Source organism: Chrysochloris asiatica, unplaced genomic scaffold, assembly GCF_000296735.1.
Source record: "Chrysochloris asiatica unplaced genomic scaffold, ChrAsi1.0 scaffold00019, whole genome shotgun sequence".
Classification (NCBI taxonomy): domain Eukaryota; kingdom Metazoa; phylum Chordata; class Mammalia; order Afrosoricida; family Chrysochloridae; genus Chrysochloris; species Chrysochloris asiatica.
Window position 1 is genome coordinate 5,626,266 of NW_006408537.1, and position 21,911 is coordinate 5,648,176.

Below are 21,911 nucleotides of genomic sequence, written 5' to 3' on the forward strand. Positions count from 1 at the left end.
TTGAGTCCATCGATGCTGCCACTTGGCCAATTCATCTCGTTGGGGGTGCTTCTCCAGCGACTGGTCCCTCTTGAAAATATATCTGAAGTATGAGAGATGAAGTTTGGCCATCCTGGCCTCCAAGGAGCACTCTGCCTGCACTTTTCCAAAAGAGATCTTATAGTTGTTTTAGTTATGTGCTGTAGAGTCAGGCCGACACAGTAGAGGGCTTCAAAAAGTGCATGGATAAATTGTATTACCTTTCAATCCCATTTTTCCATGAACTTTTTAAAACTCCTTCATATTTCTCATTTCCACAGTATAAGTTTGTCAAACTGAAGTAAAAAAGTAAAAGAAAAAGAAAAGCTAGCCATCTCTGTTCTCAAAAAAGAAAGAAAAAGAAAAACTTGGTCAGATAAAAATAAGAAGTTTCCCCTTAATTTTATTTATAAAGAAACTAACATAAGAAAAATTTGACTGTCTCAAAAGTTAATAGATAAAATTTGGTGATAACTCAAAACTTGTATTTATATATTTTTGTTCAAAGAGTTGGTTTTGTTTTATTTCAAGGTCTTATCAAGAAAAAAATAGTCTGTATTCTAGTTGTAGCCACTGCTAATCTATTTATAGTTTGGGTTATTTAAATATAATTTATAATTTGGGAAGTTACCTTGAGAGATGCAGGTATCTTTAAAAAAAAGAGAACAAACATAAACAATGATGTTCTTTATTTTCTGGATTTCATTTAAATATAAAACAATTCATGTTTCTAATTAATTACTACTTTACCCATCTGTCTATGTGTTGGCTCAAAGCACTCATTTTCAAATTAATAAAAATTCTGATCAGTTACTTTGCATTCTAATTTTGTTTTATTTTTAAAAGACTGAGACTTTTGGCAAGTCAAGATTCTTATAAATTAGAATGGAAATATTAGATGCTAGCATACTGATGATTGTACGACACTTCTGAGTTTCTATACTACTTTAAGGAACACTATTTTTTAAATATTCTCTGAAGAGTGGGGAAACTATCAAGAAAAATTGGTAGGATATTTATAATAAAAAATAATTTTAAACTAAAATTTTTATTTTGCAATTCAAATAATTTTCTTTAGTTTTTCAACAGACCATTCTTGATAACGTAGTTAATACTTAACCATTTCAAGAGGTTGCATATAATCAAGAACCCATGGAACTGAAGGAAGAAGTCCAAGCTGCACTGAAGGTGTTGGTAAAAAACAAGGCTCCAGGAATAAATATGATACAAATTGAAATGTTTCAAGAAACTGATGCAGTTCTAGAGGTTTTCACTAATTTATGCCAAGGTATTTGGAAGAAAGTTACCTGGCCAACTCATTAGAAGAGATCCATATTTATGCCCACTTCAAAGGAAGGCAGCCCATTGGTATGCGGAAGTCATTGAACAATATTTAGTGTCATGTGGAAGTAAAATTTTACTGAAGAAGATGCAAAAATGATCACAGCAAAACATTGACAGAGAGCTGCCAGAAATTCAAGACAAATTCAGAAGGGTTCGTGAAATGAGGGTTATTATTGGTGCAGATGGATCTTGGCTAAAAGCAGAGAAAACAAGATGTTTGCATGTGCTTTATTGACATTGTAAAGGCAATTGAGTGCTCAGATCATAACAAATTATGTATAACATTGCAAAGAATGGATCTTCCAGAATAGTTAATTGTGCTCATAAGGAACCTGTACATAAACCAAGAAGTAGTTGATTTAACAGAACAAGGGGCTACTGAATAGTTTAAAATCAGAAAAGTGTGTACCTGGGTTGTGTCTTTTCACCATACTTATTCAATCTGTATGTTGAGCAAATAATTTAAAAAGCTAGATTATATGAAGAAGAACATGGAGGAAAACTCATCAACAACCTTTGATATTCACGAGGCACAACCTTGCTTTTTGGAAATGAAGAGGACTTGAAATACTTACTGATAAAGAAAGATAAAGGATTGCAGCCTTCAGTGTGGATTGCACCTCAATGTAAAGAAAACGAAGGGTTACTTCTGGACCAATAAATAAAATCATGATAAATGGAGAAAATATTTCAATCTGCTTATATCCACAATTAATGATTATGGAAGCAACAGTCAAGAAATCAAACCAATGCAATGCTAGAGGTGCTCACTAGTTTGTGTCAAGAAACTTGGAGATTTAGCTTGAACATCCAAATTAGGCAAATCTGCTACAAGTTTAAAGTCTTAAAGAGCAAAGATGTCAATCTGAGGATGTAGGTGTGCCTGAACCAAAACATGGTTTCTCAATCACCTCAGATGCATGTGAAAGTTGGACAATGAATAAGGTAAACTATAGAAGAATCAATGCATTTGAATTATTGTGTTGGTGAAGAATATTGAAAATGCCATAGACTGCCAGAAGAATAAACAAATCCATTTTGGAAGTACAACCAGAATATTCATTTCAAACAAAGATGACAAGACTCCGCCTGTCATTCTTTGAACATGTTGTTATGAGAGGCCAGTCCCTGGTGGGTTATCAAAAAAGAGAGAGAGAGAGAGAGAGAGAGCTCTAATGAGATAAATTGACATTGTTGTTGTTAAGTGCCGTCGAGTTGGTTCTGACCCATAGCAACCCTGTATAGGGTTTCCGAGGAGCAGCTGGTGAGCTTGAACCACTGACCTTGCAGTTCAAACGGCTTTGCAGTCTGGCATATTAACCCACAGTGCCACAGTGACAGTAAAATTGGGCTCAGGCACAGTAATAGTTGTGAGGATAGTGCAGACCAGCCAGTGTTTTATTCTGTTGTGCGTAAGAACTCTGTGAGTTGGAACTGACTTGATGGCACTTAGCAACAACATAGTTAAATTTTATCTAAATACTGAGTATTGACTATATTATTTATTGACACAATTTATAGACTTTTTGAAGAAATAACATACCACCTTATTTAAATAATCTGTAAAATGGTTTATCTTATAACAATAGAATTCTTTTCCTATCCAAATATTACATGGAACTCAATAAAAGAGACCATATTAGTGCTGTTGTTGTAAAGTACTGTTGAGTTGGTTCTCACTCATAGCAATCCTGTATAGGGTTTCCAAGGATCTGCTGTGGGTTGAATCACTGACCTTGTGGTTAGCAGTCCAGTATTACATCAGAACTCCTATAATTAATACAGTTAATTTTATAAATTCAAATGTGGAGTTCTCACTTTTAAAGTTAATCAGTGATGCTCTTATGCATGGACCAGGGCACTTGGTGTTCACAGGGATTGAGATGGAGGCCATGGCTGGTCCCTGTCCAGCCCTTTGGTCTGTTTCCACCCCTGGACCATGGCCTCCTCCAAAATGTTGCAGTACCTGGGCCTGGACAAATATTTCCTCCTCTGATCCATTTTTTTAGAAGGATCTATTAGGTGCTTAGAGTCCTGGGGTGGCACTGTAGGATAAGTACTGGACTGCAAGGTTGGAGGTTCAAGTCAACCAATTGGACCTTGGAGACCCTATGCAGGCTCGCTGTGCATTGGAACTGACTCAACATCATTTAACAACAATAACAACAATTAGGTGTTTGGAACACTGGACTGCTAGCCACAAGGTCTGCAGTTCAAATCCAGCAGCTTCTGGGCTGGAGAAGGATGAGGCTTGGAAATTTACAGCCTTTGAAACCCTGTACAGAGTTGTTATGGGTGGAAAGAGACTCAACAGCATACAACATCAGTGTTTTCAAACTCAGTTAGCAATGAAATCATCTTGTATGGCCTCACAAGTATGTGATGATGAACAGAGACACACACAAAAAAAGAGAAAATAGTCATTCCTTAACTATGTCTGGCCATGTTGGTTTCCAGAGTTTGCCTGATCAGCTGGTCAATAGATTCATTCTGGAAGATTTCTGTTTTAATATCCTCAGGGGGTGAGGAGGGAGGACTGAAATTGGAAAATCAATGTTGATTGGCACATTGTTTTATACTAATTTTGAAGACTAGGAGTCCTCACACTTTTATCTACATGCTAGATGTAAAGCTCAAATTTATGTACTCCAGGAAAGTAATGTTCGATTGACCTTGCCCATTGTAAATACAGTGGGATTTGGTGACCAAATAAACAAAGAAGAGAACTATCAATCAATAGCTGATTACATAGATGCTCAGTTTGAAACCTGTCTCCAAGAAGAGCTGAAGATTAAGTGGAGTCTCTGTAACTGCCATGATTCCCGCATCCATGTGTGTCTTTACTTCATTTTCACCAACTGGCCAATCTCTAAAACACTAGACAGTAAGGTGAACATTATACCGGTGATCGGCAAAGTAGAAGCAATTTCTAAAACTGAGTAACAGAAACTCAAAATCAAGCTCGTGTATGAATTGGTTAGCAATGGTGCCCAGATATACCAGCTGCCAACAGATGATGAAACTATTGCTAAAATCGATTCAATGAATTCACATTTACCATTTGTTGTGGAAGAAGTATGGGTGAGGTAAAAATTGGAAATAAGATGGTCAAAGCTCGTCAGTATTTTCGGGGTGTTGTACAAGTGTAAAATCAGAACCACTGTGACTTCATAAAGCTCTGGAAAAATGCCAATTTTTACAAACATGAAAGATTTTTCTAGAACAAATTCACACTCAGCACTATGGACTGTACAGACTTTGCAAACTGGAGGAATTGGGTTTTAAAGATGTGGGTCCAGAGAACAAGCCTGTCAGTGTTCAAGAAACCTATGAAGCCAAAAGATGTGAAATCTTTGGTGAATGTCTGAGGACAGAAGAAGAGATGAAGCAGATGTTTATGCAGAGTAAAGAAGAAAGAAGTCACTGAAAGAAGCTGAAAGAGTTCCAGGCCAAAAGTTGAACATCTTAAAAGAGTTCACCAAGAAAAGAGAATGAAGCTTGAAGAAAAGAGATGTTTGGAGGAAGAAAAAAAAACTGCTTTTTTAAGAAGAATGCTACCTCTAAAATATTTCAGAACCAGTCCTTTGTTGCATCTGGTATCAAGAAGGACAAGGATCGAAAGAACTTTAATTGTATGCAAGATAGTCATTCTAGAACTACGTATCACAGAAGATAATTACAAGTAAGACATGAGTCTATTGAAAATACCATGGCTTGGGCCAGGTGCACCTTAGTCCTCAAGCTGACATTTTTGCTCTTGAACACTTTAAAAAGGTTTTGTGTAGCAGATTTGCCTAATGCAATACATTGTTTGATTTCTTGACTGCTACTTCCGTGATATGAAAATTATGTATATGTATATAAAGTACATGTTGTTAAGTGCCATAAAGTCAGTTCCAACTCATAGCGAGCCTGTATAGGGTTTCCAAAGAGTGACTAGTGGATATGAACAGCTGACCTGTGGATAACAGTCCAGTGCTTGTTCTATAGTGCCACACCAGGACTCCGTATACGCTGTTGTTGTTATGTGCCATGAAGTCGGTTCCAACTCAGAGCAACCCTCTACAGGGTTTTCAAGGCTGTAAATCTTTATGGGAGCAGAAAGCTTCATCTTTCTTCTGTGAACAGCTAGTAGTTTTGAACTGCTGACTGTGAGGTAAACAGCCCAATTCTTAACCACTGCACTACCATACCTCCTTATATATGTGTGTTTATATATGTATATATTCTTGAGCTCTGGTGTGGCACTACAATATAAGCACTGGACTGGTAACTGCAAGATCAGCAGTTCAAACCCACTAGCTACATTCGGAAACTCTATACAGAGTCACTGTAAGTTGGAACTGACTTAATGTTACACAACATCAACAGCAACAAGTATATATTCTCAACTGTTAAAAACTTAATCAAAAGATAAAGGGATATTTTTATTACTAGCATATGTTCTCTGTTCTACCTCCAGAGCAGAACTCTAATGAGCTATACTTATTGGTAATAAAATACTTCTTTCTTAGGTTTAACTTGCATTCCCTTTCCACGTGAAAACTGAAATTGATCAGCTCCAGGATTTCTTGCATCACCTAATCACCTAGAATAAGGCTCCCTTCTGTCACCTTATGCAACCCTGCGCTGTTACTGCCTCACTCTCACCTCTCCTCCCCCCACACTTTATTGCATACTTTTCACTTGTCTTTCACGTGTCTTTCTGACTCTTTTTCTATCCAACTCCTAATTGTTTGAGCACCCCATCTATGGAAGGGCTATGCCCCAGGCATTTTATCCATTTAATCCAGGAGTCCTAGTGTGGCTTTGGCACTGTTGGTTAATGCGCTGGACTGCAAAATCAGCATGAACCAGGAGGCCTGTGGTTCAAGTTCACCAGCTGCTCCTTGGAAACCCTATACAGGGTCGCTATGGGTTGGATTCCAACTCTACAGCATTCAACAAAAACCTCTTACTCAATTATGATATTAAACAGTAACTTTACGCCCATAACTTCCAAACTTTTATCCAAACCAAGTATTTCCCTAGCATTCAACCTCTTGATCAAGTTTTATGCCAAAGACTCACCTTCAGTTCAATATGTTTTAAAAAAAGCAATCTTGACTTGTTTTTTTGCCTAACATAATGTCTTTTGTCATCTTTTTTTTTTCTTTACATGATCCCACAATCCTTTCAAAAGCTCAAGCATAAATACAAAAGTCATTCTTATTTATTCTTTTTTTAAAATCTCCTAATGGCAGATAAGGAGTCCTGGTGTGACGCTGTGGGTTAATGCTCCAGACTGCAAAGCCATTTGAACTTCAAGGTCAGCGGTTCAAGCTTACCAGCTACTTCTCGGAAACCCTATACAAGGGTCTCTATGAGTCGACCAAGTGCTGACTTGACGGCACCTAACAACAACAATGACAGATAAAGGAGCTCTGGTAGTGTAGTGGTTATAAATCAGACTGCTAACCTCAGGGTCAGCAGTTTGAAACTACCAGTTGTTCCGTGGGAGAAAGATGAGGCTTTCTGCCCCGGTAAAGGTTTTATGTTGTTGTTGTTGTTAAGTGCCATCGAGTCGGGTCCGACCCATAGCGACCCTGTACAGGGTTTCCGAGGGTGTAAATCTTTACGGGAGTAGAAAGCCTCATCTTTCTCCCGCGGAGCGGCTGGTAGTTTCGAACCGCTGACCTTAAGGTTCGCAGCCCGATTCGTAACCACTACGCTACCAGAGCTATAGTCTCAGAAAAATCTATACAGGATCTCTATTTGTTGAAAACGACTCCACCGCACTCCACCACCACCGAAACATAACCTTCTAGGGGCTCCTGGGAAACTCTATAAAGAATCGCTGTGGGTCGGAACCAACTCAACGGCACTTAACAATAATGATAAATAGGACTCCTTGTGTGGCACAGAGGAATAAGTATTGGCCTGCTAGGGGGAAATTCAGCTGTTCAAAACCACCAATTGTACCTTAAAAAACTTATCTAGGGTTGCTATGAGTCAGAACAGACTCGACGCCACTTAACTATAACAAAGACAATGATAAATATGAGTCCTTGTGTTGGTCGGCTGGTTATATGCCATGAAGTTGGTTCCAACTCATAGCGGTATAGGGTTTCTGAAGCTGTAGCTCTTTATGGAATCAGAAAGTTCATCTTTCTCCCACGGAACATCTGGTCATTTTGAATTGCTGACCTTGTGGTTAGTAGCTCAACTCATAATCACATCTACCAAAGGTTCAAACCTATCAGTTGCTCATTAGAAACCACATTTATAGGGTCTGTATAAGACAAAACTGTCTGGAGAGCACTTAGCGACAACATCAGTGATGGATATACTCACCAATTTTACCTCCAAAACAAATCTATTTATCTTTATCTCTACTTCTCTCCTGCTTGTCCAAGCCACCAGATCTCTCCCATCTCTTCCAGACTGCTATAATCACTTCTCAACTCCTTGTTTACTGTCTGGATCCTGGCAGAAAGCAGATGGTGCATACAAAGATGTGAGTATGGTTAAGGAACCTACACTGCAAAAGTTGGGGAAAGAGACCTAAAGGGACAAGGAGCATAGGGCTGTTAAATCTCAGCTCAGCAGGGATGCTACTAGGAGAAAAGTTCCTCCATTTTCCTTCATTGTCTGAATTCTTCTACTGACAAATCCCGAAGGAAACCATATCAGGGTGTCTGTTATTATCTGTTAGGATCAGCATGCCATGATGGAGGAAGGGTAAACTGGATCTAGAAATAGTCAACACACCCCACAATCATTCTTTTTACACTAAGAAAGCAATCTTTAAAATGGCATTTGAACCTTATGAATTTCTTGCTTAACATACTTAAAATACTCATTACAGTTAGAATAAAATTCAAACTTCTTACCATGCCTCCTCCTGCATGCCATTTTATTTAAACACCCACCCCTCTCTGCATTCCAGCTACACTGGTCGACAACACAACTAAGGTTTTTGATGATTAAAACTCTTTTCACTTTCTCCACTTTATCCAGATTGCCTTTGTTTGTTTGTTTGTTTTGAAAGCCACAAAGAAGAAATAAGTCAATATACCTAGTGCAATCAATGATGATAATCATCTATGAAGAACAGCAAAGCAAGATATCGAGGGTCAGAGATGTATTACTATTTTATATACTATAGTCAGTGAGGAAATATCTAATAATTTGATGTTTAAGCAGAGGCCTGGAAGGGAGACAGAGACATTCAGGTACTTTCTTTGAATAACATTAAAGGTAGAAGGGACAAGAAGCAGATAATCTTTGAGGTGGGAGTCAGTTTGTCCTTCTTATAAAAATAACAAGGGATCCTAATGCTGTTTCATCCTAAAATAATCTGCAAGTATCTACTGCTACGTATTGTTGTGGACACTTGTTACTCCTGGTTCAAGGAGTCCTCCTTCCCTGCCCCAAGTCTAGTTTGTGGTTCACTAGCTTGTTTGAGTCAGGCTGGTTGAGACTGGGACTAATATTTAAATAAAATGAATTTCATTCTTCTTTAAGAAAATAAATAAATAAATAAAAAGCTAACCCTACAGGTGATGGATTGTGGTACTATAATTTTAACTTTAATCAGTTTAGTATCCAACTCAGCAAGCTTCTCCTAATATTGCCTACTAAGATCCAGCTTCTCCAATGCTCTTAGAACCAATTTAACATGTTACTGCTTCCTTATTACAAGCATTAAGTAAAACCTTTAACGTGTTTATCTTTAATTTGCATAAGACTCATAATTTCACCTTTTGAAAATGATTCTGCAAAAAGAGAAACAAAATTTGAAACTTGAATACCTATAAAGTTCTTTACATGGTCATGCAAAACCTCGTAACCCCAAAATCGCCATTTTTTGTGTGTGTGTGTTCTTTTTTTCCTCTTTTCTGAGGGAAAGCCTGAGGGGATTTATTTTTACTATCTTCATTATTTATACCTCAGGTGGCCAGTTTTCACATTTAAAAACTATCTCTATTATCTTCAAATAAAAATTTATACAGCTGAGATTATAATTTTGAATTTGCATGTAATTATGAATATTTTCAGTTATAAAATGGGTTTTCCCTCAATAACATTAAAAATATTTTCCAGGCTTGTTGCTTGATATTATTTCTCTTTGTGATGGGTGATTTTTTTGTTTTGTTTTATTTTGCTATTATCCTATTTATAGTTTACTCAAAGTGGTTTTACGTTTTGAGGAGGCCAAATATATTTATCATTTTCTTTACTATTTTATCAATTGATTTTAAAATTAGAAAGTCCCACCCTGTGCAGAGGAGCCCTAGTAGCATAGTGGGTTTTGCACTGGGTTGCTAACCATAAGGTCAGCAGTTCAAATTCACCAGCGGCTCCATGGGAGAAAGATGAGGTTTTCTGCTCCTGTAAAGATTTAGAGCCTTGGAAACCCTATACCAGGTCACAATGAGTCAGAACTGACTTTAAAGGATTAACCACCATCACCACCACCCTATACAGAAATTTAAAAACTATTATAATTTTTACTGTCTTGTGTAGTAAACTATAGATTGTACTCTTTTTTTTGGAAAGTTTTTATTATGAATTGAGTGAAGTTTTACAGAACAGATCAACAGTTTTACATTAAGCGAATCATACACTTTGTTTCATTCCAACGATTGCAATCCCCTCCATGTAACAACAATTATCCCACTTCCTCCCTGTGGTTCTTATTTCCATCTTACTCTCCTTCTCAACCCTTCTGAACCTTTTCCTTAAGTAAATGTTGCCTTTTGGATATCAAATGTTTGACCATTCCATCATGAGCATAGCTTACTAGTGTTGCTCTCCTCTGTCTATAGCTATGACTTGGCTGAAAATTGGGGCAATGAGGGAGGGTTTAGTTCCAGACCTGAAGTCTGGTGGGGCACCATAGTCTCATGTTCCTGCAGTATCCTTCTGCTCAGTGAATAGTCTATTTTTAATATGATTTTGAACTCTTATTTAGGATGATTTTCCTGAAAATATTTTTAACTTATGTAAATTTATACAATATAGTATTCTCTGTCCATTTGATGAATTTAAGCAAAACATTAATGTTAAATTAAAATTTTACTTTACCTGAGTGTCAAATACAAGCTTCTTTCTATTATCTTAGGTCATATATTGTGTCCATAGTTCACCCAATCTTATTACATGATATATCACATGGAATTGCTAGATTTACCATCATTTAAGTATGTGGCTTTAACAAGTGGAATCGTGTGCTTATTAACTTCTTTGGATTTGGGTTTCCTCAAGCAGACAAACAGGATTATCATTGAGGTATCTCTCAAGATTTAAAATCCTGATTGTTACAAACCAGCATCCTAAAGTCTGTGCAACATTAGTCTCTGAATTCAGGAGGCTATTGCATAAGGATGATGAAGTGAGAGTCATAACATGTTTTCCAGTTCTAACTGTGTTTGAGTGAGTTTTCACAAAACATGCATATTCCTTTAGGGCCTGTTTCTTCCAAATGAAAATAAGCGATGCTAAAATATCATGATCTAAACAGATGAAGACTATTATCAGGGAATACAGAGAAAAGATGTTGGCAGTACTAGGAGCTTCAATGATCACTCTGAAATGGTTGCTGGAAATGTTGCAAAATGAGACAGATAGACCATAGTCAGGAAAAACATCCTCCAACATTTTAAGAGTTGAGTTTATATTTCAGCTAACAAAATCAGCAATAGATGTTGTACATTATTCTAGATTAGCATATTTATCATAAACTTATTTCTCCAGAGGGTCAAAAATAAACAAAAAAATCTAGTGGCCGTATCACACCATATCTGTCTGGAAATCTATTTGCAATTCAACATGAATGAAATAGCTAGGCGCCAGCTATTTATAGGAAAAATTGCAAAGAAAAATAGATTATTTATCTAAACATATGTTCATTTGAGTTTTTTCCTTGGTCACTGTGATATTGATTTTATATGGCCTTTCTTGCCATGTAAATAATGTTCACCAAATGATTGGATGAAACTATGCAAACAAGGTATATTGTAACCCACCAAAGGAACTGGAAAATTTCCTAATAATAAAAATAATGTGCATGGAATGCTGCAGGGTTTGGTGTTGTTTTTGTTAAGTGCTGTCGAGTCAGTTCTGACCCATAGCAACCTTGTATAGGGTTTCCAAGGAGCTACTGGTGAGCTGCAGGGGTATTGTTGTGAAGTGCCGTAGAGTCAATACCAACCCATATATGGCAACCCTGTATAGGGTTTCCAAGGAGCAGCTGGTAAGCTTGAACCACTGATCTTGCAGTTCAAACAGCTTTGCAATCTGGAGCATTAACCCACAGCGCCACACCAGTATAGAAACATGCAAATAAGAAACATCCCTAACAATGGGATTGGTCCATTTTGCCATTGATTGAATAAAAATTGAAATCTTTCAAGAAAGAGGCGGCACAGGAGTTACTCACTCATCTCTGCCAAGAAATTTGGAAGACAACTAACTATCTGGCTGACTGATTGAAAGAGATCCGTATTTGAGCCCATTCCAAAGAGAGGTGACCCAATGGAATGTGGAAATCATCGGACAATATCTTTGATATCCCATGTGAGTTAAGTTTTACTAAAGGTAATACAGAAGCAGCTGCAAGCATACATTGACAGAGAATTCCAGAGGTTCAAGCAGTTTCAGAAAAGGCCGTGGAACAAGAGATATCATTGCTGATGTCTGAAGGATCTTGGCTGAAAGCAGAGAATATCAGAAAGATGTTTACCTGTGCTTTATTGACTACACAAAGGCTTTCGATTGTGTGAATCATGACAAGCTATGGACAACATTGTGAAGTATGAGTATTCCAGAACACTTAATTGTGCTCATGAGGACCAAGAGGCAGTTGTTCAAACAGAACATGGGAACACTGAATGGTTTAAAATTAAGAAAGGTATGCGACAAGATTGTATTCTTTCACCATAATTATTCAACCTGTATGCTGAACAAATAATCTGAGAAGCTGGGCTCTAGGAAGAAAAATGTAGCATGATGATTGGAGGAAGACTCATTAACAACCTGTGATATGCAGATGATACAAACTTTCTTGCTGAAAGTGAAGAGGACTTAAAACATTTAATGACGAAGATCGAAGACCACAGCCTTCACTATAAATTACATCTCAATGTCAAGAAAACAAAACTCTTCAATAAACAACTGGACCAATAAACAACATTCTTATCAATGGAGAAAAGATTGAAGTTGTCAAGGACTTCGTTCTTGGATCAACTATCAACACTCATGGAAGCAGCAGTCAAGAAATCAAACAACGTATTGCATTAGGAAAATCTGCTGCATAAGACCTTTTAAAGTGTCGAAGGACAAAGATGTCAGTTTGAGGACTAAGGTGCACCTGACTCAAGCCATGGTATTTTCAATAACTTCATATGCATGTGAAAGCTGGACAGTAAATAAGGAAGACCATAGAAGAATTGACTCATTTGAGTTATGGTGTCGGGGGAGAATATTGAAAGTGTCATGGGCTCCCCATAGAACCAACATACCTGAGTTGGAAGAAGTGCAGCCAGAGTGCTCCATGGAGGCCAGGGTGGCCAAACTTCGTCTCTCTTTACTTTGGATATATTGTCAGGAGGGACCAGTTGCTGGAGAAGGATATCATGCTTGGTAAGGTGGAGGGTCAGAGAAAAAAAGGAAGACCCCCCCCCAACGAGATGGACTGGCCAAGTGGCAGCATTGATGGTCTCAACCGTGGCAATAATAGTGAGGTTGTCCCAGGATCAGGCAGTGTTTCATTCTGATGTGCATAGGGTTGCTATGAGTTGGTACTGACTCAATGGCACCTAACAACAACAACAACAACAACAACAACAACAACTAAGCTTAAAATGAGTTATCCAAGAGGTAAAAAGTGGGGACATGGCTACCATCAAGAAGAAAACCATGGAATAGTGTGCTTATTTAAGGTCCAAGGTCCCTGCACTAGGAACTTCTTAGACACAAGAGACCCACCCACCACTGTCATAGAGTTGATTTTTACTTTTAGCAACCCTGTACCTGGTGTCCTGGTGTCATATTGTAGGATAAGCACAGGACTGTGAGCCACAATGTCGGTGGTTCCAACCCACCAGTTGATACTTGGAAACCCTATACAGCATTGATATGAGTCTGAATTGACTTGAAGACACTTATTAACAACAATAGCAAATAGAATTTCTGTTGATGTTGTTGTTGTTAGGTGCCACTGAGTCAGTTCTGACCCATACTGATGCAACACACAACAGAACGAAACACAGTCTAATCCTGCACCATCCTTACCATTGCCGCTATGCTTGAGCCTGTTGTTGCTACCATTGTGCTAAATCATCTCATTGGTGTCTCCCTCTGTTTTGGTGACCATCCACTTTACCAACTATGATGTCCTTTTCTGGGGACAGGTCCCTCCTGACAATATGTATGAAGTATGAGAGGAAAGTCTGGCCATCTTGGCTTCTAAGGAGCATTCTGGTTGTACTTCTTCCAACACAGATTTGCTTGTTCTTCCAGCAGTTCATGGTACCTTTAATGTTCTTCTCAAACACCATAACTCAAATGCATAAAGTCTTCTATGGTCTTCCTTATTCATTGTCCAACTTTCACATGCATATAAGGCTATTAAATATATGATGACTTGAATCAGGTGCACTTTAGCCCTCAAACTATCATCTTTGCTCTCGAACACTTTAAAGAGGTCCTGTGCAACAGACTTACCTAATGCAATACACTTAATTTGTTGACTGCTGCTTACATGAATGTTGATAGTATATCCAAGCAAAATAAAGTCTTTGACAACTTCAAACTTTTCTCCATTTATTTTGATGGTATTAATTAACCCGGTGATGAGGATTTTTGTTTCCTTTACACCGAGATGCAACCCATACCAAAGGCTTGGTTTTGATTTTCATCAGTAAAAAAGTGATTTTCATCACTTTCAACAAGCAAGTTTGCATTATCTGCATATCACAGGTCGTTAATGAGTCTTCCTCAGATCCTAATGTCACTTTCTTCTTTATATAATCCAGCTTCTTAGATCATTTCTCAGCATACAGATTGAATAAGGATGGTAAGAGAATACAACCCTGGCATACACCTTTCCAGATTTTAAATTGTTCTTTGTCCCCTTGTTCTGATTGAAGAACTGTGTCTTGGTCTATGTACATGTTCCTCATAAGCAAGATTAAGTCTTCTGGAATATTCTTTGCAGTGTTATTCATAGTTTGTCATGATCCACACAGTTGAGAGCCTTTGAATAGTCAGTAAAGCATAAGTAATCATCATTCTGATATTCTCTGCTTTTATCTAAGATCCATCTTACACCAGCAATGATATCCCTCATTCTGAATCCAGCTTGAACGTCTGACAATTACCTGCCAATGTACTGTTGCAGTCATGTTTGAATTACCTTTAGCAAAATTTTACTTGCATGTGCTATTACTGATATTATCTGATGATTTCTGCATTCCATTTGGTCACCTCTCTTTGAAACAGACACACATATAAATATCATCCAGTCACTTCCAGGTAACTGGCTTCTAAATTTCTTGGCATAGGTGACTGAGAGCCTCTAGTGCTGCATCAGTTTGATAAAAGATTTCAATTTGTTTGCAATCAATTCCTGGAGGCTAATTTTTGGCAATGCCCTCAGTGCATATTGGACATCTTCCTTTAGTACCATAGACTCTTGATCATATTCTACCTTTTGAAATGGTTAAACATCAACCATTTGCTTTTGGTACAGTGATTCTGTATATTCCTTCCATCTTCTTTTGTTGCTTTCTGCATTATCAATAATTTTCCCAAAGAACCCCTATAATGCTAGTCAATTCTTGACATTTTCCCTCAGTTCTTTCAGCTTGAAGAATGCTGAATATATTCTTCCCTTTGGTTTTCTAACTCCAATGTTTGCACAATTTATTTTAATATTCAACTTTGTCTTCAAGCTGCCCTTGAATTTTCTATTAGCCCTTTTACCTCCTCTTTTCATCCATTTTCTTAGCATCTCTAAACTGGATAACAAGTTTCAGAGTCTTTTCTGACATCCATTTTGATCTTTTTTCTCTTCCTTGTCTTCTTAATGACCATTTGCTTTCTTCCTGTATTTGATGGTGGATTTGATGTCATACCACAACTCTTCTGATCTTCGGTCATAGTGTCTAATGCATCAAATCTGTCCTTAAGATCATCTCTAAATTTAAGTGGGATATATTCAAGATAATATTTTGGCTCTTGTGTATTTGTTACAATTTTCTGTAGTTTCACACTGAATTTTCATTAATATTTTTTTCCACAGTCTACACTTGACCTTATTTCTGATGATGATGTGGAGGTTTTCCACCACCTCTTTCCACCGATGTAGTCAATTTGGTTTTTGTATATCCCATCTGGTGAAATCCATGTGTATAATTGTTTTTTCTGTTGTTTAAAAAAGGTATTTGCCATGAAGAAGCCTTTGGTTTTACAAAATTCTATCATGTGATCTCCAGCATCATTTCTGTCACCAATGCCATATTTTACAAATATGGATCTTTCTCTTTGTTTCCAATGTTTGCATTCCAATCACCAATAATTATCAATTTATCTTGATGGCATGTTTGATTAACTTCAGAGTGAGAACTTGGTAGAATTCTTTGATTTCATTATCAGGGGCTTTACTGGTTGGTGCATAAATTTGAATTATAGTGTATTAATGGGTCTTCTTTGTAGGTCTATGGATATTATCTTCTCACAGACAATATTATACTTTAATATAGATACTGAACTGATCTTTTTGATGATGAATGTGACATCATTACTCTTCATTTTTTCTTTCCTGGCATAGTAAACCATGTGATTGTCAGATTCAATATGACCAGTAGCAGTCCATTTCTGCTCACTAATGCCTGGGATATTGATGTTTATGTATTCCATTTCATTTTTGACAACTTCCAACTTTCCTAGTTTCAAATTTTGTACCTTTCATGTTCCAATTATTAAAGTATGTTTGCAGCTGTTTCTCCTCATTTTTTAGATGTCCCCATTAGCAAATGTGCCATCAAGGTCAACTTTACTATGAGAGGCAGCTCTTCCCCAGTGACTTATCTTCCTGCACTATATCTGACAATATTCTGGGACTATTCATTATGTTTCAATACTCAGTATTCCAATGTTGACAGTGTTATACTGCTATTTCGCATATTTTCAGTGGCTAAACATTCAGAAGTAATCTACCTCTCTTTCTTCCCAGTGTGTCTTAATCCAGAAGCTCAGCTGAACACTGATCACCATGAGTGACCTTGATGGCATTCAAACTATGGGTGGCATAGTTTCCAGCATCACTGCAACACAAAACCACCACAGTGTGACAAACTGAAAGGGTTTCTGAGGATATAAATATTTACTAGAGCAGAAAGTCTTATATTTCTTCTGAGGAGTTATTTGGTGAGTTTGAACTGCCAACCTTGGATTTACAGTCCAGTACTACAGTGCCACCATGGCTCCATTGATGGCACTTTACTACAGAGAACTTTAATACAGAGCATGGTAAAAGACAGCTTGACGCAACGGCAGAGAAACATGGACAGCAGAGACAGCAGAATCAGAAGACTTACAGGAGTCAACAAGTTAAGATTCCTGGCCTGTAGTGTGTTAGAGTGGAATGTTATTGGGCAGGAGGCTTGCTTGCCACCAGAGGTGCCTCCAGGCAGTTGGAGGAATCCTGGTATGGCACCAAAGGATAAACACTAGACCTCAAGATCCATTTAAACCACAAGGTCTGTGGTTCAAAGTTACAAGCCACTTCTTGGAAACCCTATATAGGTTCACTGTTCACTATGAGTTGAAACTGACTCAACAGCAATTAACAAAACCAGCAAAAACTCATTAAGTGGCCTCAGGCTAAGGTTTCCAGGTGGAGTGGGATGATTCCAGGCACTTAATGATGAATTTAGTTTTTTATCACTTGTCCAAATAGGGCAGAGGCTGGGCTGGCCCAGAGACTCAATGGGCTGAGAGCTAAAGAGAGGCCTACATGAGCTGCTGAGAAAAGGCTGTCTTAATAAAACTGTATCCTGAGTCATTTTTTATCCTGACCCTTAGCCTGTTACTTCCTTAACAAACTCCATAATCATGAATATTATCTGTGAATTTTGTGTGGCTATTGCAATGAATTATCTAATCTTACAGAGAAAATGCTGCAGGAAAGGATGGCTGGTTTCAGAATTGTTTTTAAAAAAAGGTTGGAAAGAGGATGTACATTTGATCTCTGTTTTATATGAAAATCGGCCTTAGACTGATGCTGATGGTGATTCTCTCAACCTCGTGAATTTAGAGAAAGGAGGGTCAGAGAAAAAGAGGAAGATCCCAACGAGATGGATTGGCCAAGTAGCAGCATCGATGGACTCAAGCATGGCAACAGTAGTGAGGTTGGCTCAGGATCAGGCAGTGTTTCGTTCTACCTTGCATAGGGTTGTTATGAGTCAGTACTGACTTGATGGCACCTAACAACAACAACAGACACCTCTGGCTGCCATTGTTATGTTGTTGTGGTTGTTAAGTGCTGTCAAGTTGGTTCCAACCCATAGTGACCCTGTATAGGGTTTCCAAGGAGAAGCTGGTGAGCTTGAACCACCGACCTTGCAATTCAAATGACTTTGCAGTCTGACGCATACTCAGCATTAAAAACAAAATCCAAGCCTCGATGAATATCTTCTGTGCTATTTTCAGAGGAGGGTCTCAGCATCAGTGGATGACAGTTCAATTCACTTCCTCTGGTGGATCCAAAGGTGTGTCGTCTTCCACTGTTCACTCATAAAAAGAGGATATGACTCAATTGAAAGTTGTGAAAACAGAGTAAATACGATTAAATTTCAGAAATCTTGGTTTGTATACTTTGTTAGGTTTTATTCTTCTCCTTTTGCTTTTTTCCAATTAGCTCTCACATAGTATTTCTGCATTATAGTTCTTATTTTTCAACTCTCTATGTGAAGGAAGAAAGAGAAAAAGGTTGGAAAAATCTAGTAATATCTGTTCCTTTTGCTCTTTTGTTTCCTTGTATACATGACCTTTTCCTTAATCACCAGGAGATCCATCATTTCTTATGATTGCTGTGTTGGAGGGGTAGAAATTAGGATTTATTGAAACAAAAATGGAAGGAGAAAAAAATTCATATTCAGCTTCAGACACTAAAATAGAATTTTCAAAATTCTAGTTAGAAAATTGGGTTGGTTTCAGGGTTTTGTGAGTCACTTTCCATCTATTCAAGATTTGAAATATAGAATTGTATGTAAGAGAGGTTATGGGCAAAAAAAGACAAACACAGAGAAAAATCATGGTCAGAATGAATTGATGAAACAGAAAATTAATTTAATTTTGGTATTATCAATATTTGAGCAGTCATAGAGTAAAGTGTCTTTAGGAACCTATGGATTTTTAAGTGTGATTTGAGAATTACACTTCTCTGATTTTTCTATGAGAAGCTACAACCTGAAGGAGAAGTCCTACTGCTGCTTTGTATAGGACCTTACTGATATTAGTAAAAGGCAGCTACGTACATATATCTGAAGCTTGGTTCTTCTTCCACGTGGCTGCAATGTGATGTGTAAAAGGAAATCCAAAGCATCTGCATACCTTGTTTGATGGGATGTAGAGCAGAATAGAGATGACTGGTGAATCAGCACAGACATAGAACTGCAACAAGGACAACAAAGTGTCCAGTGTGGGGGACCAACTGCTCCTGTCATGGAGATAGCAGGTTGCCTCTCCAAAGTCAAGTGGGACCATACATATTCTTCCACATCAGAAGCTTTATAGTATTGTATCTTAAGGACATTACAGATATTTGAAGATTCCATAGTGCACGTTTATTGGAGCAGCAAATTCACATTAGCTACACTCAGGAGTGGACGCAGGTTTTGTAGTACCTGAATCTTAAATAATTTTTGGAGTTTTTAAGGAAAAACTTACAAATAGAAAACTAGGCATAATAATGAATATATATCTCTAAAATGGAAAATTGAATTACATAATAATAATTATAATACTTTTCACTGAAACTCACAGGAAATACAAGAGTAGGCATATAAGCTTGCTGATCACAATGTTGGCCTACTGGTGAGTGGAAGAGGGGAAAAGGCAGCAATGAAGATATTGGCTGAGTTTGATCAAGTTCTATAGACTCCTGTTGACCTGGAGATGAGAGAGAGAAGAGGAAGTGTTGGTTGGTCCAAAGTGTGGTGAGACTGAGGACTCCTAAGCCCATAGACAAGGACCTAGCCATGGAGAGCTAGAGCCCAAAGTGAATCATCCAGCTGATATGAAGTGAGGTGATATGCACAAGAATGCTCAAACTTGCAGATTGTACCCGTTTGACCTAACTTTGATGGCTTGATGATCAGAAACTCAAACAGAGGAAGACAAAAAAACTTGATAAAGGTAGCATGTATAAATTGCTATAATTTGATTAACTTGACCTATACTTATGGATGTAGTAGCTCAAAATGCCAAGTGAGAGGGAAGGAATCTTCACATCAAGGATCAAACCTATCTCCTCTGTACATAGGGTTGAAAAGGATGAGCAACTTAGACATTGGCTATGGCTATAAAGGCACAAAGTGACTGGCTTACACATTTTCAAGAGGGAGTTTAGTTTCAGAGTTTATGGGAAAAAGCAGTATCCCCATTGAATAGTTTTCATCTTGCCAAATGTGTCTGATGAAAGGGAGATGGGGATAGTGAGTAACTGTTGTCATAAATAATTGTGATTGTCACAACTGTAATGGTAAAAGTTTTGTAACATAAAGAGGGAGTAGTTAATCTTACATTACAGGAACAGAGGAACATAGGACCACCAAGGGAGAAGAGCAGGAGTGTCATGAGGGACTCTATTCAGAGAAGCAGCAACACCAGAAATGGAGGCAGAGATGATGACATGGAGAGATAGAGCTGCTGAGGACTCTAGACTCATGTAAAGAGAAAGGCTGTGTCCTGGCAACCAGGAGGCAGGCTTGCAGACTGTGATGATTAAATGTTCCTGAGTGTTTTTGTGTACATTAAAATAATTATAATACTTTTCAAAAGCTGTCAAATGCTCCAGAAAATACAGAGAGAAATTATAACAAGTTTCTTACAGATGCATAACTCACCTCTGCAATACCTTGTCTTCCTATATTATTAACTACTTATGAGGTCCCAATGTACTGCTGAAGAATAAACACTGAACTGCTAACCACAAAATCAGCAGTTCAAACCCACCAGCCACTCCTCAGAAATTCTATACAGGTTTGGAACTCACTAGACTGCACATAGCAACAGCAATATGCTTTAATTGTCTCTTCATAGATGGTATTGTAATACCCTTCTACAGATTGACTAGATAATTGTCATTCCCTTGTTATAGTTAATGCAAATTTGCTTTACAAAAGTGTCAATGGTTTAAGAAAAGTTTCATTTATTTTCATAACTTGAAACTGGTATTGACATATAAGTTTTTTCATGTCATCAAATCTGGAAAGTCCTTTGTCAAACTTCTTGCATGTATGAGCTTAAATTTTTAAGGCATTTGAAGTCACTTTACATAATTACTCTTTGAACTGACTGTATGATTTCTAGAAAGCTTTCAAGACTGCTAATAATAATTTGGCTTATATAAAAGTGACTATAAACCATAAAGATATATTTTTTAAAACCAAAACATTCCACTAAATGAATCATTTTAACATCTCTGAAAATGACCAGAAAAGGTCAAAGGACAGTTTCAGAAGACAAAATAGAGTATTGCAACGAAATGTTCAAAGACTTGGAGTTAGAAAATCAAAAGAGGAGAACACGCCTCAACATTACTCAAGTTGAAAGAACTGAAGAAAAAATGTAAGCCTTGAGTAGCAATACTGAAGGATTCTATGGATTCTATCAAAATATTGAGTGATGCAGGAAATGTCAAAAGAAGATGAAAGAAATGCACAGTCACTGTATCAAAAAGAATTGGTTGACATTCAATCATTTCAAGAGGTACCAATGATCAAGAACCGGTGGTATGAAGGGAGAAGTCCAAGCTGCTTTGAAAGCACTGGCCAAAAAACAAGTTTCCAGGAATTGATAGAATACCAATTGAAGTATTTTAATAAACTCATGCAATGCTGGAAACACCTTCTAGGCTATACCAAGAAATTTGGAAGACAATTACCTGGCCAATCAAATTGAAGTGATCCATTCCAAAGAAAGGTGAACCAATGGAATGCCGAAATCATTGATTAATATTAATATCACAGACAAGTAAAAATTCTACTGAATATAATTAAAAATGATGCAGCAGTATGTCAATGGGGAGCTATCAGAAATTCAAGCCAGATTGAAAAGAAGACATGGAATCAGGTTATCCTTGCTGATGTCAGATGGATCTTGACTGAAATCAGAGAATACCAGAAAGATGTTTACTTTGTATAGTAAAAAAAAATACAAAGATATTTGACTTTGTGGATCATAACAAACTGTGGATAACAATATGAAGAATGGGGGATAACAATATGACCAATATGAAGAATGGGAAATTAGGAAGGACCAGTCCTTTAAAGGACCCA

At 37.5% G+C, this 21,911-nt stretch overlaps 1 pseudogene; it reads left to right on the forward strand.

The window, feature by feature from the left end:
• The first annotated feature begins 3,301 nt into the window (after window positions 1-3,301).
• On the forward strand, window positions 3,302-5,038 carry LOC102820711 (annotated as a pseudogene).
• The last annotated feature ends 16,873 nt before the right edge of the window (window positions 5,039-21,911 follow it).